This window comes from Schistocerca americana, chromosome 7 (assembly GCF_021461395.2).
Source record: "Schistocerca americana isolate TAMUIC-IGC-003095 chromosome 7, iqSchAmer2.1, whole genome shotgun sequence".
Taxonomy (NCBI): Eukaryota; Metazoa; Arthropoda; class Insecta; order Orthoptera; family Acrididae; genus Schistocerca; species Schistocerca americana.
The window spans coordinates 285,531,700-285,551,307 of record NC_060125.1 but is presented as its reverse complement, the minus strand read 5'-3'; the positions used below and the strand labels follow the sequence as shown (position 1 = coordinate 285,551,307).

Here is a 19,608-nt window from a genome sequence, read left to right as displayed (position 1 = left end):
AAACTTACATTGGGTTCGTGATCCATCAAATATCTCAGGAATTGCTGCAGGGATTTTGATCTGGTTTTCGGTAATATATAAGAGTGATTCACGAGGAACGTTTGTGCATATAATTTACAAATAGTTCTTGCTTATTGGCTGAGCTATAAGTTAAGTGCCCTGCCACTGTGAAAATATCTTTCCCATCTAGCAGTGGCAGGCATGCGTCCACCAACTACTGCACCATGCCAGTGCCAGCATCACAGCTCCTTTACGAACAGCTCACTCTACGCAGAATCTTTCCCTGACAGTCTATCTTATGACACGTACAACAAATGTGATGTTTCAAAGCAAAGTAATACTGGTACTTTATGCAGATTACACTTCCATTGTTTGGGCTGAAGTTTCAGTATCCCATAATATATCCATTGAAACACAGTTGGACATTTGCATAATACAACAATAGCCCAATGGCCAGCAAAACCTTTTTTCTCTGGAGACTTCTGTCGGATCTTCTTGCCAATGATCACAAAATGGATGAGTGCAGATGGAGCCCATACACCCAAATGACAATACCTTGAAAATAAAGTCATCAACCACAAACTTATGTGGATACACAGTTTTCAAGAGTCCACACTTTTTAAAAAGCCAGCTGTAGAAATACTAAACACGGAAAATAACTTTTCGAGCTCGGCTATTGGGAATTCCACCTCGCAGACGTAGTCGTCTAATAGCTTCTCGTAAGTGTTTTGGCTGTAATGGTCCTGTTTCACCCTGTTTATCCATCACGTCAAGTGCTTCTACCACAACTTCACCAACAAAAACTTTAGCAATTGCTGACAACATCCTGTGAGACAGAACACCCCATAATTGTCTGCATCAACCTCGTAATAGATGCCTTTGGAAAAGCTGGCCTCCTGTTCATTTCATATCTATCCAGTTGATCTTAAGTGAAATTGGATGCCAATACTTGCATTTTCTCTCGTTCCTCCTCTTGTAACTCCTTCGTGCTCTATGCTTCCTTCTTCTTTTCGTTTTTTTCTGCTGCATCTATTTTTTTAATTCAAAATACCCGATGTGAAACTCCCAGAGCTGTGATGATCTTCCTTTTGTACAGGTCTTTCACGAGAATGTTTCATAAACTCGCCTCTATTACTAAGAATGTCTTCAAGTGCACTGGCCGCTCTGTTTGGATTAGCGTCCTCTGCTTCGTTGTCATCGGAATCCGAATGTACATTTTCGCTGTCACTTTCTCGCTTGATATCCAGAATATCATCCTGTGCTTCAAACGTACTTTCAAGAAACTGTGGCGGTGATCGTTTAACGTCCGCTGTTGGAGCGCATACTTCACTAGCTCACTCTCATTTGCATAATCGTTTGGAAAATATATTTTCCATTTCCTTTTGAAACGCAGTAACAACTTCACTCTTTACGCATAACACCAATGACTTGAACAATGCGCACTCCACATCTGCCACTAGGCTACTTGAGTGCGACTCACACCAGACCGAAACTTCCATATGATGTCAACCACGTGTCTACAACCTTACCTCGTACATTTATTATGTATATTCCCATACAGGGGAGACATTTTACTTGAAAGACGCTTTTTCGGTGCCGGCGGATAAATACGATATTACAGTGCCTGTGTTATTGCAAATTACAATGCAGTGATCCTTTATCCGCCGACACCGGGCAAGCGACTTTCAAATAAAATATCTCTCCTGCGTGGGAATATACATGATGGACGTACGAGAAGATCAAGTTTTAGACAGATGGTTGACAATATATGGAAGTTAGAGGATGGCTTTGAGTCGTCCGCGTGTAGCCAAATGGTAATGCTACATCTCGTGGTAAGCGGGTTCGAGTCCCGGTCAGGCACAGATTTTCAATGTAGTGATTCCGTTATACATCTGATGGTTATCCAAATGCACAACTGCGGATGCTTTAATCTGTTTCATAACGGCTGTCGTCACCACAGTGTCCGTTCCTTCGAAAGTGCATGCATCTCCCAAGGGACTTTGCATAGTAATTCAGAATAACACACACCCTGCAATATCGTATTCTCCATACGGTCCCGACTAGACACCATCCGATTTTCATCTGTTTCCAGAACTTAAAGAACACCTTCGAGGACTTCATTTTGACATGTTAAAGATGGGAATTTAAGGAGATGGACCTGGATAAACTGACTAAACCAGAGGTTGTACAGGGTTTCAGGGGACAGGAATGGTTGAAGGAAATACAGTAGAAGAAGAATGGGTAGCTTTGAGGGATGAAATAGTGAAGGCAGCAGAGGATCAAATAGGTAAAAAGACGAGGGCTAGTAGAAACCATTGGGTAACAGAAGAAATGTTGAATTTATATGATGAAAGAAGAAAATACAAAAATGCAGTAAATGAAACAGGCAAAAAGGAATACAAACGTCTCAAAATTGAGATCAACAAGAAGTGCAAAATGGCTAAGCAGGCATGGCTAGACGACAAATGTAAGGATGTAGAGGCTTATCTCACTAGGAGTAAGATAGATACTGCCTACAGGAAAATTAGAGAGACCTTAGGAGAAAAGAGAACCACTTGTATGAATATCAAGAGCTCAGATGGAAACCCAGTTATAAGCAAAGAAGGGAAAGCAGAAAGGTGGAAGGAGTATATAGAGTGACTATACAAGGGCGATGTACTTGAGGGTAATGTTATAGAAATGGAAGAGAATGTAGATGAAGATGAAATGGGAGATACGATACTGCGTGAAGAGTTTGACAGAGCACTGAAAGACCTGAGTCGAAACAAGGCCCCAGGAGTAGACAACATTCCATTAGAACTACTGACGGCCTTGGGAGAGCCAGTCCTAACAAAACTTTACCATCTGGTGAGCAAAGTGTATGAGACAGCCGAAATAACCTCAGACTTCAAGAAGAACATAATAATTCCAATCCCAAAGAAAGCAGGCGTTGACAGATGTGAACATTACCGAACTATCAGTTTAATAAGTCATGGCTGCAAAATACTAACGCGAATTCCTTACAGACAATGGAAAAACCGGTAGAAGCGGACCTCGGGGAAGATCAGTTTGGATTCCGCAGAAATATGGGAACACGTGAGGCAATACTGACCCTACGACTTATCATAGAAGCTAGACTAAGAAAAGGCAATCCTACGTTTCTAGCATTTGTAGACTTGGAGAAAGCTTTTGATAATGTTGACTGGAATACACTCTTTCAAATTCTGAAGGTGGCAGGGGTAAAATACACGGAGCGAATGGCTATTTACAATTCGTACAGAAACCAGATGGCAGTTATAAGAGTCGAGGGGCATCAAAGGGAAGCAGTGGTTGGGAAGGGAGTGAGACAGGGTTGTAGCCTCTCCCCGATGTTATTCAATCGGTATATTAAGCACGCAGTGAAGGAAACAAAAGAAAAATTCGGAGTAGGTATTAAAATCCATGGAGAAGAAAAAAAAAACTTTAAGGTTCGCCGATGACATTGTAATTCTGTCAGAGACAGCAAAGGACTTGGAAGAGCAGTTGAACGGAATGGACAGTGTCTTGAAGGGAGGATATAAGATGAACATCAACAAAAGCAAAACAAGGATAACGGAATGTAGTCAAATTAATTCGGGTGATTCTGAGGGAATTAGATTAGGAAATGAGACACTTAAAGTAGTAAAGGAGTTTTGCTATTTGGGGAGCAAAATAACTGATGATGGTCGAAGTAGAGAGGATATAAAATGTAGACTGGCAATGGCAAGGAAAGATTTTCTGAAGAAGAGAAATTTGTTAACATCGAGTATAGATTTAAGTGTCAGGAAGTTGTTTCTGAAAGTATTTGTATGGAGTGTAGCCATGTATGGAAGTGAAACATGGACGATAAACAGTTTGGACAAGAGGAGAATAGAAGCTTTCGAAATGTGGTGCTATAGAGGAATGCTGAAGATTAGATGGGTAGATCACATAACTAATGAGAACGTATTGAATAGGGTAGGGGAGCAGAGGAGATTGTAGTACAACTTGACTAGGAGAAGGGATCGGTTGGTAGGACACGTTCTGAGGCATCAAGGGATCACCAATTTAGTATTGGAGGGCAGCGTGCCGGGTAAAAATCGTAGATGGAGACCAAGAGATGAATACACTAAGCAGATTCAGAAGGATGTAGGCTGCAGTACGTACTGGGAGATGAAGAAGCTTGCACAGGATAGAGTAGCATGGGGAGTTGCATCAAACCAGTCTCAGGACTGAAGACCACAACAACAACAAAGCGGTGCAAACAGATGTGACTTTCAAAATGATTCAAATGGCTCTAAGCACTATGGGACTTAACATCTGAGGTCATCAGTCCCCTGGACTTAGAACTACTTAAACCTAATTGGCCTAAGCACACCACAGACAGCCATGCCCGAGGCTGGATTCGAACCTGCGACCGTAGCAACAGGGCGGTTCCGGACTGAAGCGCCTAGAACCGCATGGCCACAACGGCCGGTAGATGTGACGTCGTGACTCCATCAACAATGTCGTGACTTAATCAACAAAGTCAAACATTTCATTGTGATGGTATCAACAAATTGGTCTCTCGTTCGAAGAAATGTGTCGGTCGTTAGGGTGATTACGTTCAGAAATAAATATGTAAATAAAGACGTAGAGAGTTAATAACGTTTTGTTTATTTCAAAAGCTTCAAGAGTTTTCACATTCTAGGCATGAATTTTCAGTGCGCTCTAGTAGATACCAAAGATAGATGGGGAAAATAGACGAAACGTATTTTATCTGTAACACGTCGTCAGGGACCACCGATTTAGCAGAAAGTAGTCTGAAGATCTTCGGAAATTTTTCCGGTGAAATTTAGGTTTGCCTTTATACTTCCAGATACGTTTAGAAACTTTTGATCTTCAATAAGACGAAGTAATCGCACCTTCATAGTGAAAAAAAAAGAAAAATACCTTTTCATCATTAAATACGGAAACTGAATTTTCAAAAGTGCGAATAACTCGGGGGTGAATTCTGGCAGAAGTCCGCATATCTCCCTACTATGGGAAAATGCCCCTCGTCTATGCCCACTAAAATTCTAAGTACTGTGTCAGTGATGGCAAGAAAGTCTGTGATGTATGTACAGAAACCGACAGATATGCTAGAAGTCGTTAGAAAGGAGATATTTCTAGAGAAGCGTTTACTGAAGTTACACACACAGGATATAAAGTGGAGAAAAACTCTTAATTGTTCACGGAATATGTAACTGTTGTAAAGATTTGCAGCTTCCTAGAGCAGATATTGCCTCAACTCTAACAAAACAAAGAATGTGATGGGTAGCAGCTGACGGCGGATAATTGTTTTTGTAGCGACAACATCCTTCATAAATAATTTACTAAATTTGTTTAAAGCTGCTGTACAAAGTGTTATGTCTTTCGTATATTACAGTTTCAAGAATCAAGAATGGAAGACAAACTCATCGACGACTGTACATTGCAAAAGCTATGATTTTATGTGGTGAATACTGGAACTCCGTTGGAACTGAATCACTTTTCAGGGATTTGGTTACACTGCTGTAGGCCATTGTTATCATCACTTACGCCGCAATTTGAAATTTCTAACGAGACATATGCGGTGACATATACTGTTCCGAATAAGGAAGTTTACTCGTTTCTGCCCCTTTTTACAATTATTTAACTGTTTCTTAGTTTTTTCCACGTTCCCAGTGAGGGTATCTACGTGAAACTGGCTTTTGTGTCAGTATCATAGTTTGAAAGGTCACGAGCAACCTCTCTTTCAGATTCTGAGATTATCTCTACAATAATAATAATAATAACGTATGACTCGAAGGCCTGGTTAAAGTCTTACAACCAGCCTCCGTTTCAACAATTGGTGTGTCCCTGTCCAACCAAAGCTATCCAGACTGGGAAAGAAGATCGACTGTTTAAAGTGGAGTACGAATTAAGTATTTTTTTGGGCGAATCTCCACGTCATTGAGAGGGAAGGCTAGGTTACAGGCAGACTGAAGGAAAGCAGGATTCGATCCGGCCTCCTTTCTGCTTCCAGACACGGAATTTTTCATGTTTCTAAAAACAACTTGAAGGTTCCAAAAGTGCAACGTACTACGAAAAAATTATTTTAGACACGTTGTCATTCTCTCAGTGGAAAGCTTTAGTACAAGGGAAACGTGCTAATTGAATTTTCAGGATCTTTTTAAACAGGTTTAATTTCGTTCTCGGTGACTGTAACGCTAATCACCTTTCAAGTCAGCGTCGTACAGTGTTCGACAGATTTGGGTTCGAGTTTTAGATTACTGCGCTTATCAGTCTGTCTTAAGGAGGACATCGTGAATTGCTCCACAGTGAAAGTAAACTGTAGCCAGATTCGATAATATTTTAAATTATAACTTTATTTGATGTTCGATTCAGGGGATTGTTTTGTAGTAGATACAAACTCATGAGTGCAGTACTAAATAATGTTTCGTCATTTATCACATCCTGCAGTTGCCAATAGGTACCTTAACATTTGTCTCATTGGTGACTTTATGACAGTTAGCGTACTTACAAGCTGACTTGGTCTGAGTTTTCGTGTTCCATTTCGTAGTCTGCGACAACATAACGATGGGTATGTTAAAAGTTCACCGTAGGAAAGAGAGGTGTTTTTCTACAAAGTCCAGAAAGTTGATGGTGGGACAAAATGGTCCAGAATTGAGGACACACTATTTTGAAGCGTTTTAGCTGTGTGCAACAGCCTCCACCTTTTAGCCAGATCTCGGGGACTGCAGCTATTACTAACCTTTTTCTGCGATACATCTAACCCAGACAATAACCATAAATACAGTGTGCGTGCGTGTGTGGTAGTGTGTTTGTGTGTGTGTGTGTGTGTGTGTGTGTGTGCGTGTGTGCATGTGTAGGTGGGTGGATGGGTGGGTGGGTGTGCGACTACCTTCTCGCATGTGCGAATACGCTGCTTAAATGGTTCAAATGGCTCTGAGCACTATGGGACTTAACATCTGTGGTCATCAGTCCCCTAGAACTTAGAACTACTTAAACCTAACTAACCTAAGGACATCACACACATCCATGCCCGAGGCAGGATTCGAACCTGCGACCGTAGCAGTCGCGCGGTTCCGGACTGAGCGCCTAGAGCCGCATGACCACCGCGGCCGGCACGCTGCTTAAGATAATGGGCTATTACAGACGTACGTTCTTCTCAGCCACATCCGAGGGAGCTAAAACAGAAAGGTCTCCATTAAAGATCTGCAGCGGTCACCGCTCTGACAAGGATTTTTAGTGGGCGTGGAGGTCGCCCAGGTGAGGAGGTGAGCTACTGACATGGATGTTGTGATACCCCCCCCCCCCCCCCACGGCGTCAGTGAAACAGCTATACCTGGAATCATGTTTAGTACCAGTGATATTAAAGTAACGAATGTCTTCTCCAGTATGGTGGAAGGTTCACACACTCATATGTCTCATATGTGACGAGTAATGCAGACACAGCGCGGTGACACCTCCGTCCGTTATATGTTTCAGGTCACGGCAGCGATTTATGCACGTTTCCCAGACAGGAGTCTGATGGTGCAAGCCTGCCATTGCTTACTGTCTACTATTGTGGCTCGCCCAACTGCTCTCGAGGAAAGACGTACAACAGATTACCACAGGCGGTAGGTGTGTTGAAGGTAGAGCTGCAGGACCCAAATCGGTGACACGTTGTGCAGCCATGGAGGTGGTATTCAGGTGTCACTGGCTACAGGTCGTTAGCGGAAGTTTTCAGTCCCTCAGCACCACCCTTCACGAGGGAAAGTCCCACCCTTGCCCGCGCCTGATTCAATCATGGAGGCGTCCAAACAGCAGTGACAGCTTGCAGCTGCAAATTACCACTACAGCTAGCTGACTGTGCTCTCGGAGGCGAAGTCTCTTCTAGTCCGTCGGCGGCACATCTGGTTATTCTGCAAGGAGATTTTAATCTTTAAAACGATCGAGATCTAAAGCATTCTATTTGCCATAATTTAATTAGCTTTATTTGCACAATTCAGTTCCTACTTCTTAGTTATGGCAGCAACCCACTGTACAGGAATCTGGTGTAAAGGTAGATCCAGAGGACTGGGAACTTTATGCCTCAAATGGTTCAAATGGCTCTGAGCACTATGGGACATAACATCTGCGGTTATCAGTCCCCTAGAACTTAAAATTACTTAAACCTAACTAACCTAAGGACATCACACACATCCATGCTCGAGGCAGGATTCGAACCTGCGACCGTACATTATGCCTCAAGCGAAGATACAGAATACAAGTTGCTGTAAACAACATGGCTGTGCTAGTAGTAGAAACACTTAGAGTGATAATCGGCAGATTGTGTTCCCGGAAATGCTGGATATATTCAAACATGTGTTCTTTTGTATTACGCCTCTTTTATGATGCAAACAGGTTATCTGCTGAGTGTAGGAATATCGTATTCAAAGTGCCGTTAAGAAAGGTTAGATTTTGGGTAGGTAAGCTATTCAAATGCTTTTCTAAACAGTACAGTATATGTATTGATAACTTGATCATGGTCTTACCAGTAATGATATCTGCCTTGCCACAAATATGCGGTCTCAAGTTTGTTACTGCATGGTCGACTGAAGGATAGAATACACTCAGCATAAACGTAACGGTTTATTGACGATCACTACATACACAGATATAACGTCGGCTGATAGCTGCACGTCGGATAAAGACAAGGCTACAGACATTTGCATAACTATTAACTGTGCAAGTATGGAGTCCTATCACTGATAACTGAAAGGTCATTGGCCCGGGGCTGATGTTAGCGTATAGCAGAGGAGGTGCAAGTGGATGAGTCCCCTGGGATGGGGCGGTGCCTGCAGGAGGGCCCTCCAAATGGGACTGATGTGGCTGCGGCTGTGGCAGTTAGTTGCCACACCTAGGGCGTTGATGATTGTGATGGCCGGAGAGTGACGCCCTGCCAGCGTCCACGGTGAACATTCGATGGCCGTGCGTTTCCCGAGCCGTAGCCAGCAGCCACCCTGGCCACCGACCAAAGTTGCGCTCGCAGGATAGTCTGTCCACAGGCTGTGGTCCACAGGCTGTGGCACAGGACAGAGCAAGTGTAGGGTTGTCGGCCACACAGAAGTTCTGTTGGGCAGCGGCCATTCAGCGGGATGGCCCTGTAGATGCTTAGGAACAGAGGAAATGCTGTGTCTGCAGGCGAGTACGCAAAGCACCTCATCATCGATTAGGGGTGAACTGGTGCAGACCTGAGGTGAGTCATACCGTTCCGGCTGCAGAAATCGTTGGACAACGTCGTGGTAAAGCATGGCCCATAATCGAAGATGGTTGTCTGTGGCATTCCTTCGATTTCAACAATCCATGTTAGAGGCTGCACAGTAACTTCTTCCGAGGTAGAGCGCATGTAGATGACATATGGGTAATTTGATAGTGCATCAACCTCTACTATCCACAAAGAATGACAGAAAGGACCCTCAGAATCGACCTGGATGGGGTCTCATGGCTGATTGGGAGTGGGCCAAAAAATTTAGTTCGTTATTTGATGCTGCCTGATGTTCTGCACTCTGTTTGCACCCCTGGACAAGCTTGTCACTATCTGAATCAATGCTTGGCCAGCAAAAAAAAAAAGTATCGTTAGCATTTTCGTGTGGGTTATGCCCAAGTGACCTAGATGGAAGGGTGCAAGAATCTGGAAGACTGATGGGATGACAACGTGAATTTCATTGAAATCTCTAGTAAGGAAGAGTGTTCCTCCGAACACCACCAGCCAAATATCAAGGAGGAAAATATTTTAGAGTGGGCCCGACTCCTTAGCAGGCAGCCATTTGGGCCAACCTTTTAACACAAAATGGTACACCTGAAAGAGCACCGGACCTTGGAGATTTGCTTTCTCTATGCGCTTTTCTGTGACTAGCAGGCTACCCAACGTCCACTGCACATGTTCATTCATTTGGAAGCACACAACATCAGCTTTGTCGAACTCTGGTCAGAACCAGTGGATAGGTGTGTCATCGCATCTGCGTTGGCATGATGAGCAGTGCGACGCTAATGAATCTCGTACTGATACACATTCAAAAATAATACATGCCACTGACGTCCTTGTGTGATCCTGTCCGGAAACCGAGTATGGGAGCCAGAAAGCGCCACAGTTTATGGTCAGTGATAAGACGAGGTTTGTTTCCGTGAAGGAAAACGTGGAACTTATGGACCGCGAAAACCATTACCATCGCTTTCTACTTGCGAATAACTGTGTTGAATTGCTGTCAACTTCTTTGAGGCATATGGCAGAGATTGTTCAGATCCAACAGCTTCCCCGTGAGATAAAACTGCACCAATTCCGTGCTGGCATGCGTCTGTGGCAAGAACCAGCTGTTTATCTGGTGTAATGGTAGAAAGACACGGGGAAGACGTTAGCAACGACATTATGTGGATAAATGCCTTGCGGTGTCCACTACCCAAACCAAAGGAACACCTTCCTTCGGGAAGGTGTTTAAAGGATGAATGACACCTGCCACATTGGAGACATTTTATTGATAACAACTAACTTTTCCCAAAAAATACTTGGAGATCTTTCTGGTTTCACGGCGTAGGAAGATTGCCAACAGTCGCTAGATCACGATGCGTGGGTCGGACTCCATACAAAGAGGATGGTCTACATATTCTACATCTGCCTGAAGAAACCTTTGACTTTCGGAGGTTGCAGTTAAGGCATGCCTCTTGCAGTTCAGGTTTCAAAGGCTGTCAAGATATTCCTGCCATAATGACCCCGTGATGATAACGTCATCTAATAGTTTGCACCATGTCAGACGTCGCGTATTAACTGTTCTAAGAAGCATTGAAAAATACTGGGGGCATTCGCGATGTCAAAAAGGCAAAAGCTTGTAAGGATACAACCTAAATAGGATACTGATGATCATAATCTGCTGGTAAGCGTTATCCAGACGAATCTCTGTAGATACGCCTCCGCCAAATCAATCGCTGAAAATCATTCGCCACTCGCCAGTATTGTGAGATTTCGTTTGTTCGCAAAATCGGATAAGAACGCACTAGCGACGGAACGCCAGTAGCGGATTTGAAATCCTCATAGCAACGAAACCCTCCTGAAGGTTTGCGAATAACAACCTATGGCTCATCCCAATGGCTAGCAGTGACCAATCCAACGATACCAAGGTCGAGCAACCTATCAAGTTCCTTCTTGGCTGCCAGTATCGGGACAAATTGGGGGTCAGAGTGCGACAAAATTTGATATGGCTGTCGATTTGACGGTGACGTGTGCCTCGATATCCTATGCAGCCCACAAATCTGGCGAAAATAGGTGACCAGACTCACAGCAGAGGTCATCCATTTCCCGGAATGGAACAGAGATGGAAACGAGATGTACCACGCCTTGAATCTGAAACCCAAAGACTGTGTTTGCTTAGAGACCAAGACGTTCTCCGACGTCGCACTGTCTATTGCCAAAAACGTGAGGGCCGCAGAGGACAAAATTCTACCGGCATCATACGTATCCTACTGCTACTGCCCAAACAATGTGATATAAAAGAAATGACACCAGATTCACACTACAAATTATACAATACACAACGAATTATCCTAGTTCTTACAGCATACTTTTGCCCATACACTCTTTACCATCTTATCCCAAGGATCCCCAACGTCGACAACTGCAACACATGTCTGGCACAGCCTTTGCGCACGAATACTTGTGCTCAGAGATATTGTAATATGAAAGCAAACAAGTCATGAGATTCACACAGTTGTTCAAGAGTTACCTTCGGATTAAAAAGAACGTCCCAAAGATACACCATGGCCAGTGATGCCACGCGAATTATAAAAGTGTTTGTATGTATGTACGCATGCATGTTTGCACGTATGAATTTATGTATCTTTCACATCTCCTCCTAAACCACTGGATCGACTTCAACCAAACTTGGTACCCATATCATTTACTTTCTGGAAAGAACCACTGTGGAGGTAGGAAGTACCAACCTATCAAAGGGCTGGTGACACGCGTAAGAAAGCATTGTAACCCACGGCGCCATAATACTCATATTTTAGTAATCTAGTACTTGAGAATGAGAGCATTTAGAGACCTGCAACGAACTTTACACATAATTTCAAACTATTATGGAACTACTTCGCGCTGATGACCTGCGCAAAAGGGTGAAAGGAAAAAAATATTAATTAATACATTTCCGTTGTTCATGCAGTAAAACTGCCACGTGGAGCATGACGTTTGAATTTATTATTTCTCTGCTACTAACTTAATCGCGAAACATTTTGCCGACAGTTTTCACATATACCACTGAATTTACAATAAAATTATATCACTTCATTACACATATTTCAGGAGCTAAGTCGTCGAAAACACTGAGATGCATGAGAATGTCCTGCGTGATTCATGACGTTTTAATTTATTACTTCTCTATTCAGAACTCATTTCGCAGATAGTAGGCACTTATACCACTGGATGTCCCTGCACATTGCGACACAGCACATAGTTCAGAAGTAGAGTCAACATAATCATTGAGCTACTAGAAAATGAAACTGCAGGGCGAAATTCGCTAGACAAAGAAGTGAAATACCTGTAAAAAAAACGTATGAAATATGTTAAATATGTGTGAAATATATTTGATATACGCGTAAGCAGGCAAAGCCACGGATAAGAAGCTCATCCTAAACCTCAGGTGCGATTTCGATCAAATTTGATACACATATTAATTACAACTTTAAAGGTAGTACTGTAGGGGTAAGAACCACCAGACTCCTGATGAGGTGAGTGTGATTAGGTGGAGAGTGAAGGAGGATGAGGAGATGGATAACCAGAGGGAGGGAAAGCTGAGATAGCTGCAGATAGGAGGAGGCGATGGATAGAGATACTGGAGGTGGAAATTGATAGAGAGTATGGAGAGGAGGAGATAGACAGAGAAAGAAAAGAGGTAGTCAGTGGGATGACTGAGTAGGAGATGAACAGGGAGGGGGAGAAGGAAATGGACAGAGACAAGGAAGAAGAGCAGATGGATACATAGAGAGAGAGAGAGGAGAGGAGGTGATGGACTGAGAGAGGAGCTGTAGGAGATGCATAAAGAGAGAGGGTCAGGAAGATGATGTTTGATTGATGTTTGCTTTGTTGGGCGCTGAACAGCGTGGTCACCAGCACCGGTACAAAGTCCCAATTTATTCACAATCCAATTTTTTATACGGTACAATCTAGCCACTGTAACGAATGATGATGATGAAATGATGACAACACATAGACCCAGTTCCTGGGCAGTGAAAATCCCCAACCTATCCGGGAATCGAATCCGGGACCCCGGCAGGCCGGGGTGGCCGAGTGGTTCTAGGCGCTACAGTCTGGAACGACGCGACCACTACGACCGCAGGTTCGAATCCTGCCTCGGGCATGGATGTGTGTGATGTCCTTAGGCTAGTTAGGTTTAAGTAGTTCTAAGTTCTAGGGGACTGATGACCTCAGAAGTTTAGTCCCATACTGCTCAGAGCCATTTGAACCAACCGGGACCCCGCGATCCAGAGCCAGCAACGCTAGCCACTAGACCACGAGCTGCAGACAGGAACAGGAGGAGATGGACAGAGAGTGGAGATGGAGAAGATGGACATAGGTGGTGGTGGAGACTGACGGGCAGAGGGGGAAGTAGGAGGTGGATTAATAGAAGACTGCAATAAATACCTACCGGGGAAACGCCGGGTACTCAGGTAGTTACACAATAAAAATGGCCCGTTACTATGTAAATAAGGTGAATAAAATTCTTCTCACTCATGACCCTGCATTGCGTGAAACGTTGACTGCGAGATAAGCGAAGCTGCTGTGGTGATGACAGCAGTGTCAGAAGATGGCACCACTGGTGATGGCATTGATATCCAATTCTGATCACCAGTGACAGCGGTGTCAGCATGGTCATAAGATCAGTTATGCACACGAGGTGAAGTGTCACCCCTCGGGTCAGGATTTTTAGTGGGCGGCGGATGTTGATCGTGAGAGGTAGTTACGATGCTGGAGTAGGAGACAAAGCTCGGCAGTTGGTATGGATGGCTGTCTTATGCACTACGGCGCCAGTCAAACACCTCTACCTGGAATCATGTTTATTGCTGGTGATTTTGACAATCCAAAATGTTTTTTTCCGGCTCGGATGAAGGCGCGCTGATTCACACACTAGCGTACGACGAGGAATGCAGGCACAGGGCTGTGCTGGCTTGTTCGTTGTGCGGGTCAGCGATGTCGTGCTGACAGCCTGGACAGGAGCCTATAGACGTAAGTCTACTGCAGCTTACAATCTTGCTCAAGCTCTCGAAGAGGGGCGTGCGCTTAAGCAAGTGCTAACATCACGTCAGTAACGGCGACTGTTGTGAAAGCGGAAGCCCAGTGCCCAGGTACGTGACGCAGCGTACAGGAAGGGAGGCGATACGCGGGTATCAAGCCCAGCAGATTGTAGACAGAAGTTTGCAGTCACTGGGTATGTCTCTTCAACAGCGATCGTCCACATCTGCATCAGTCACGGTGGAAACTGTGGCGAGTGTGTGTGTGGCGGCTAGATGGAAATGGATGTTGAAGTCTGGTTGACACAGGTCGGCGTCCGTCGATAGCGACAACTCCGATCTATAACTGTTAAAACAAACTCCTCGCTTTGTTTGGTTACTTTCAGATACTGTCTCCCATTAACAGATATCCACGTATCGATGGAGCAGCAAGTCGAAATGTATAGGCGGCCCTCGTTTATGATTGATGCAATGGTGTTCGAGGGACGTCTGTCCCCTTGACTCTACACACAGCGACGGCACCACTGGGTACCGTAACAACTCCCTTTATCTGAAATAATAAACCAAATATCCTTCGCCTGTTCGCGACGGGCTTATAAGCTTACGCGAAACTTAATAACAGTAGTTTGTATGCCCAGTTTGCAAATGTCCAAACGTAGATAATATGATATCTCAAATTATAAGTTCCACCACTGAAGCCGATGCCACTGAAATGCACTGCTTAAGTCCGCAGGACAGAACAGGTAGTTGCTATTGTGGAAATGGGCCAAAAGGGGGCTGTCAGTTACACTCAAACACATATAACTTTATTTAGTTGTCCCAACAATACAGCAAAAAATTTTGAACTTAGATATCGGCTGAATAGGCCACACTATCTTATGCCTTAAGGCGACAACCACTTAAATTTAAAAACGTTCGAAAGCCATTAACTTAAAATTCAAACTCAAAACAGAATATTTAGAAGACAGAAGGCCTCACGTAAGTAAGTTCTGTAACTTGGCTGAAGCCCAACAAATTTAACACTTGAAAGGCAAACAAGTTTAATTTAAAGACGGCTGAAGGTCCATGATTTAAGACTGCAGGTAAAATTAATTAAAAAGACACAAGGCAGAAGGCCTTATCTTCAGTTAGGCTGAAGTCCCTACACAGTCTGATACTTGAAAGACAAGAACTTTAATTTAAAAACGGCTGAAGGCCGATTACTTTAAAGAACTAAAATAAATTTTAGTATGCAGAAGGCCCAAAGCTTTATCTTTAAACAATAATTTACACAGGTTGAAAGGCCAAACAATCTAAGATTTAACAAGTAAGCAATTTAAATTTTAAAGTGGCTGAAGGCCCATTATTGAAAAACACAACTACAATAAATTTTCAAAAGGCAGAAGGCCAAAAGCTTTATCCAAAAAAAAAAAAAAATAAATGAGGCTGAAGGCCCAAAAAATGCAAGACTTGACAAGTAAGGAACTTTCAATTTTAAAGCGGCTGAAGGCCCATTATTTAAAACTTTAAAAATATTTAGTAATTAAGGATTTGTGGATCGTAAAGATTAAGGGATCAGAATTGGAATACGTGCTAATTCTTACTGAATTAAGGACCGAGCGAGGTGGCACAATGGTTATGACACTGGACTCTCTTTCCGGAGGATGACGGTTCGAACCCTCGCCCACCCATCCTGATGTAGGTTTCCCGTGATTTCTCTAAAGCGCTTCAGGCAAATGTCGGGACGGTTCCGAAAGGGCACGAACGACTTCGTTCCCCATCCTTACCTCATACGACAGGATCGATGACGTCGCTGTTTGGTCCTGTCCCCTAAATCAATCAAGCAACTGAATTAAGGTGAAATCTTACAGAAAATGGGAAGAAGGAACCATCCATTATTCGTTACATTATTCGTCAAGAGCAGTGTCATTACTTTGGTACTGAAAGGTTCAACGATGAGCGGCTGTTCAGATTTAAAATTAGACTTTGCTGATGGTATACGTGCTGTCTCATGTTTTTCGTTGTGGAGAAACATCCTTCCATTGGTTATGCTGTATTACAAAAAACAGTTTAAGAACAGGGACTAACAAAACTAAAACAACAAATGCTACTTTCTAAGATATGGACAGCTTTAGGTTTTGTTCCTAACATCGAAATTGCTGCACAATTCTAATACAACATAGACACGGAATATAATGAGATAGTCGCATAAGCATTAGTGGTACTCATGCTGTGACAAACAGTGGGAGACTGAACGAGTTATTCAGTAACCCTCACCATGTCAAACGTCCGGCCTCGGTAGCTGAGTGGTCAGCGCGACAGAATGTCAATACTAAGGGGCCCGGGTTCGATTCCCGTCTGAGTCGGAGACTTTCTCCACTCAGGGACTGGTAGTTTTGTTGTCCTAATCATCATCATGCCATCCCCATCGACGCGCAAGTCGCCGAAGTGGCGTTAAATCGGAAGACTTGCACCCGGCGAACGGTCTCCCCGACGGAAGGCCCTAGTCACACGACATTTTTATTTACCATATCAAACTACGTGTTAAGGAGTTTTAGAGCTTCTTTAATGTCATTATTTAATAACACTCTTTCAAGGTGAAACATTAGCAATTTGTCACGGGGATACACTTCGATATCGACGAGGCATTGTTATTCTGTGGGATAACTTAAACTTTGTTTGTTGAATATTCGTCCCATTGAGTGTCTATGGTCCGATAATTTTTTACTTTGGAGCGTTTGTTTCCATTGAAGAGTCAACCAGATCTGATTCCTTCTTCCTCAACGGTTAGTAAATTGACGAATACAAAAATATCAATATTTCTCCTAAGAAACTGCCATATGATGGAGTTCCAAATTGTAGTCACAAAGAAAATTAACGGGCAAAGTGATGCTATAGTATTTTTGACTGTCATTTAAACTTGCAAGAAATTGATGTCAGAGAAATATCAGAAGATGTAATACACTGATTTAAAGAAAGAAAATAAAAGGTGTTATTTTGCTCCCTGAATGGTTAGTATTGATGATATGCAGTTTTACCACATGAAGCGATGCTGATTGCAGTGATATAAAATGAGGAAAGTTAATGTCAGGTGTGCATACGATTGTGTTCTTACTGACTATGTAAAAAGAAAATTATTTCATACAACTTACTTGCCTTCTAAAGTGGTTGGACATTTCGAAAACCGAGGGACATGTTGTTTTAACGTCTAAAACGGTTTTTAGCTGGAAAATGTAAGTGTTAAATAAGTTGATCGTAATTTACAGGCCTTTCGGAATAGAGTGCAGAGAGCGAATCATTTGGGTGGAGAAACGTTGTATTGATGTGAAAGAGATAGATGGGAAAGTTAGTGTATTTGCGACCTAAATATAGAGCCTTTCAATGAGTCATCAGTAGTTTTCATCCTGCTCTCGTACGTTAACCTTCCTCAGTGAAAATGACGACAATAAAATGGGCGTAATGTGACACTGTGGTGTGAAAATGATCCGAAATAATTTCATGAAAAATTTATTTTATGTTTTATACCGCCACGGTAAAGAAAGCATCATAATTCGAAATCGTCACACATACAAACATCTGACACCATGATGACTGAGATCTTGACGCTATACAGAAAGAAGAGAGTAATTAGAAGGCCACAGCAGATAGAGTTAACAGTCAACGGAAAGTATCTCAGTCTAACTGACTTAATCGCAGACGTTAAGTGAAGATTTCTATTACATTTTTTTCCAGTAGTCCCATGAGTGGTTTAATGCGACAGATCGCGATTACCCCTCCTCTGTCAGTCTCTCGCTCCCCATCTTTCAAAATAGTTCAAATGGGACTTAACATCTGAGGTTATCCGTCCCCCAGACTCAGGACTACATAAACCTAAGTAACATAAGGGCATCACACACATCCATGCCCGAGGCAGGATTCGAACTTGCGACCGTAGCAAGCGCGCGGTTCCGGACCGAAGCGCCTAGAACTGATCCGTCACAGCGGCCGGCCCTCATCTCTCCACACCGAACACCCCTCATTAGTGTATGTATGTTGCATTCATTCATTTATGTGCATGATTTACGAAGAGCGTTATTTTTCGCATTTTTTGCATATTATCGTTACTGTAATGCTTTTGTGCCATAATAATGAGTTAATTATTACTTTCAGTAAGCAAAATACACGTGTGTTACCCTGTACAACTGCACTATTGATGACAAGTTTCTGGTAACAGTAACGACCGTAAAATATCTAGGAGTAGCTTTCTGGAGCGACCTCAAGTGGTGTGAAAGGTAATGTAATTCTTTTATTAATCAACTGGCACACAACGTGGTTTTTCAACCGATTCTTGTGCAACGTTGATCGATCTTGCGCCTTTATCAGATAGGACTGATAGAAAAGACAGACAAGATACAACGAAGAGTGGTGCCTTTCGTCACGGACTCGTTAAGTCGGCAAGGGAGCGTTGCAGAGATGCTCAACAGACTCCAGTGAAAGACTCTTCGAGAGAGGCGTTGTGCGTACGGAAAGTTTTGAAGCTGAAATTTGGAGAGACTGTTATCCAGGAAGAGTCGGACGACAAATTACTTCCTGTCACATACGTCTCGAAAATGACATAACGAGAAAATTCGAGAAATTGGACTTACTGCATAGGCTTACCTACAATAATTCTTCCCACGCCAAGTGGCTTGCAGAGCACTCACGTAGACGTAGCTAGTGCGGCGTACACTAGTTCCATGGTCAGTCAAAAGAACGGGGATAGAAGACAATTAATATTGATCTTTGCTTCAGTCACTGTGCCGCGAGTGTGCAGGTACGTTTCCAGCGGGATACGAGCGCCTGCGCCCGCCAGTAAAAGCTGCCCTTGGGAGCCAGTGAATGCATTACCAGAGAGCGACCGGCCGCTGGGGATGCGGCGCGCACGTTACGCGCAAGGCCGGTCAGGCGTCTAGCTGCAGCCAGCCAGCAGCTAGCGAGCGAGCGAACGAGCTAGGCAGCCAGCCGAGAGCCAGCGCGCGATACCTGCCACCGGCTACCGCACGCGCTGCTGCCACGCTGTCTGCCCAAGCAATCGCGACGTGCACCTCAGGCCAAAGGGATGCAAATTAAGCACCAGGCAATCGCACCGCTATCTTCTAGGCCACTGCAGACATTAACCTCTCAAACAGGCACACCGAAAAAATATGACGGCATCGCTATTATTTCCGTATAAACATTTCCCGATATGATCCAAGAAGTCTTCTTCCGGTACCTCATTATCTCTTCTTTCAGTTCATGTCAACCTGCTCCTATTTCATCTCCTTTGTCTAATTTATTTAATATTTTGAACAAGTGACCTTCTGCAACTGCCACGTTCATAAAGAAATGCGTTTTTAATCTTCAGCTGCATAAACTCTAAGATTCTGCGTGGCGTCTGTTTGTTCTAAGTCG

General features: G+C 43.5%; 1 pseudogene; it reads right to left on the bottom strand.

The window, feature by feature from the left end:
• Positions 1–636: 636 nt before the first annotated feature.
• LOC124622877 overlaps positions 637–19,608 on the bottom strand; it is a 39,644-nt pseudogene continuing 20,672 nt past the window's right edge.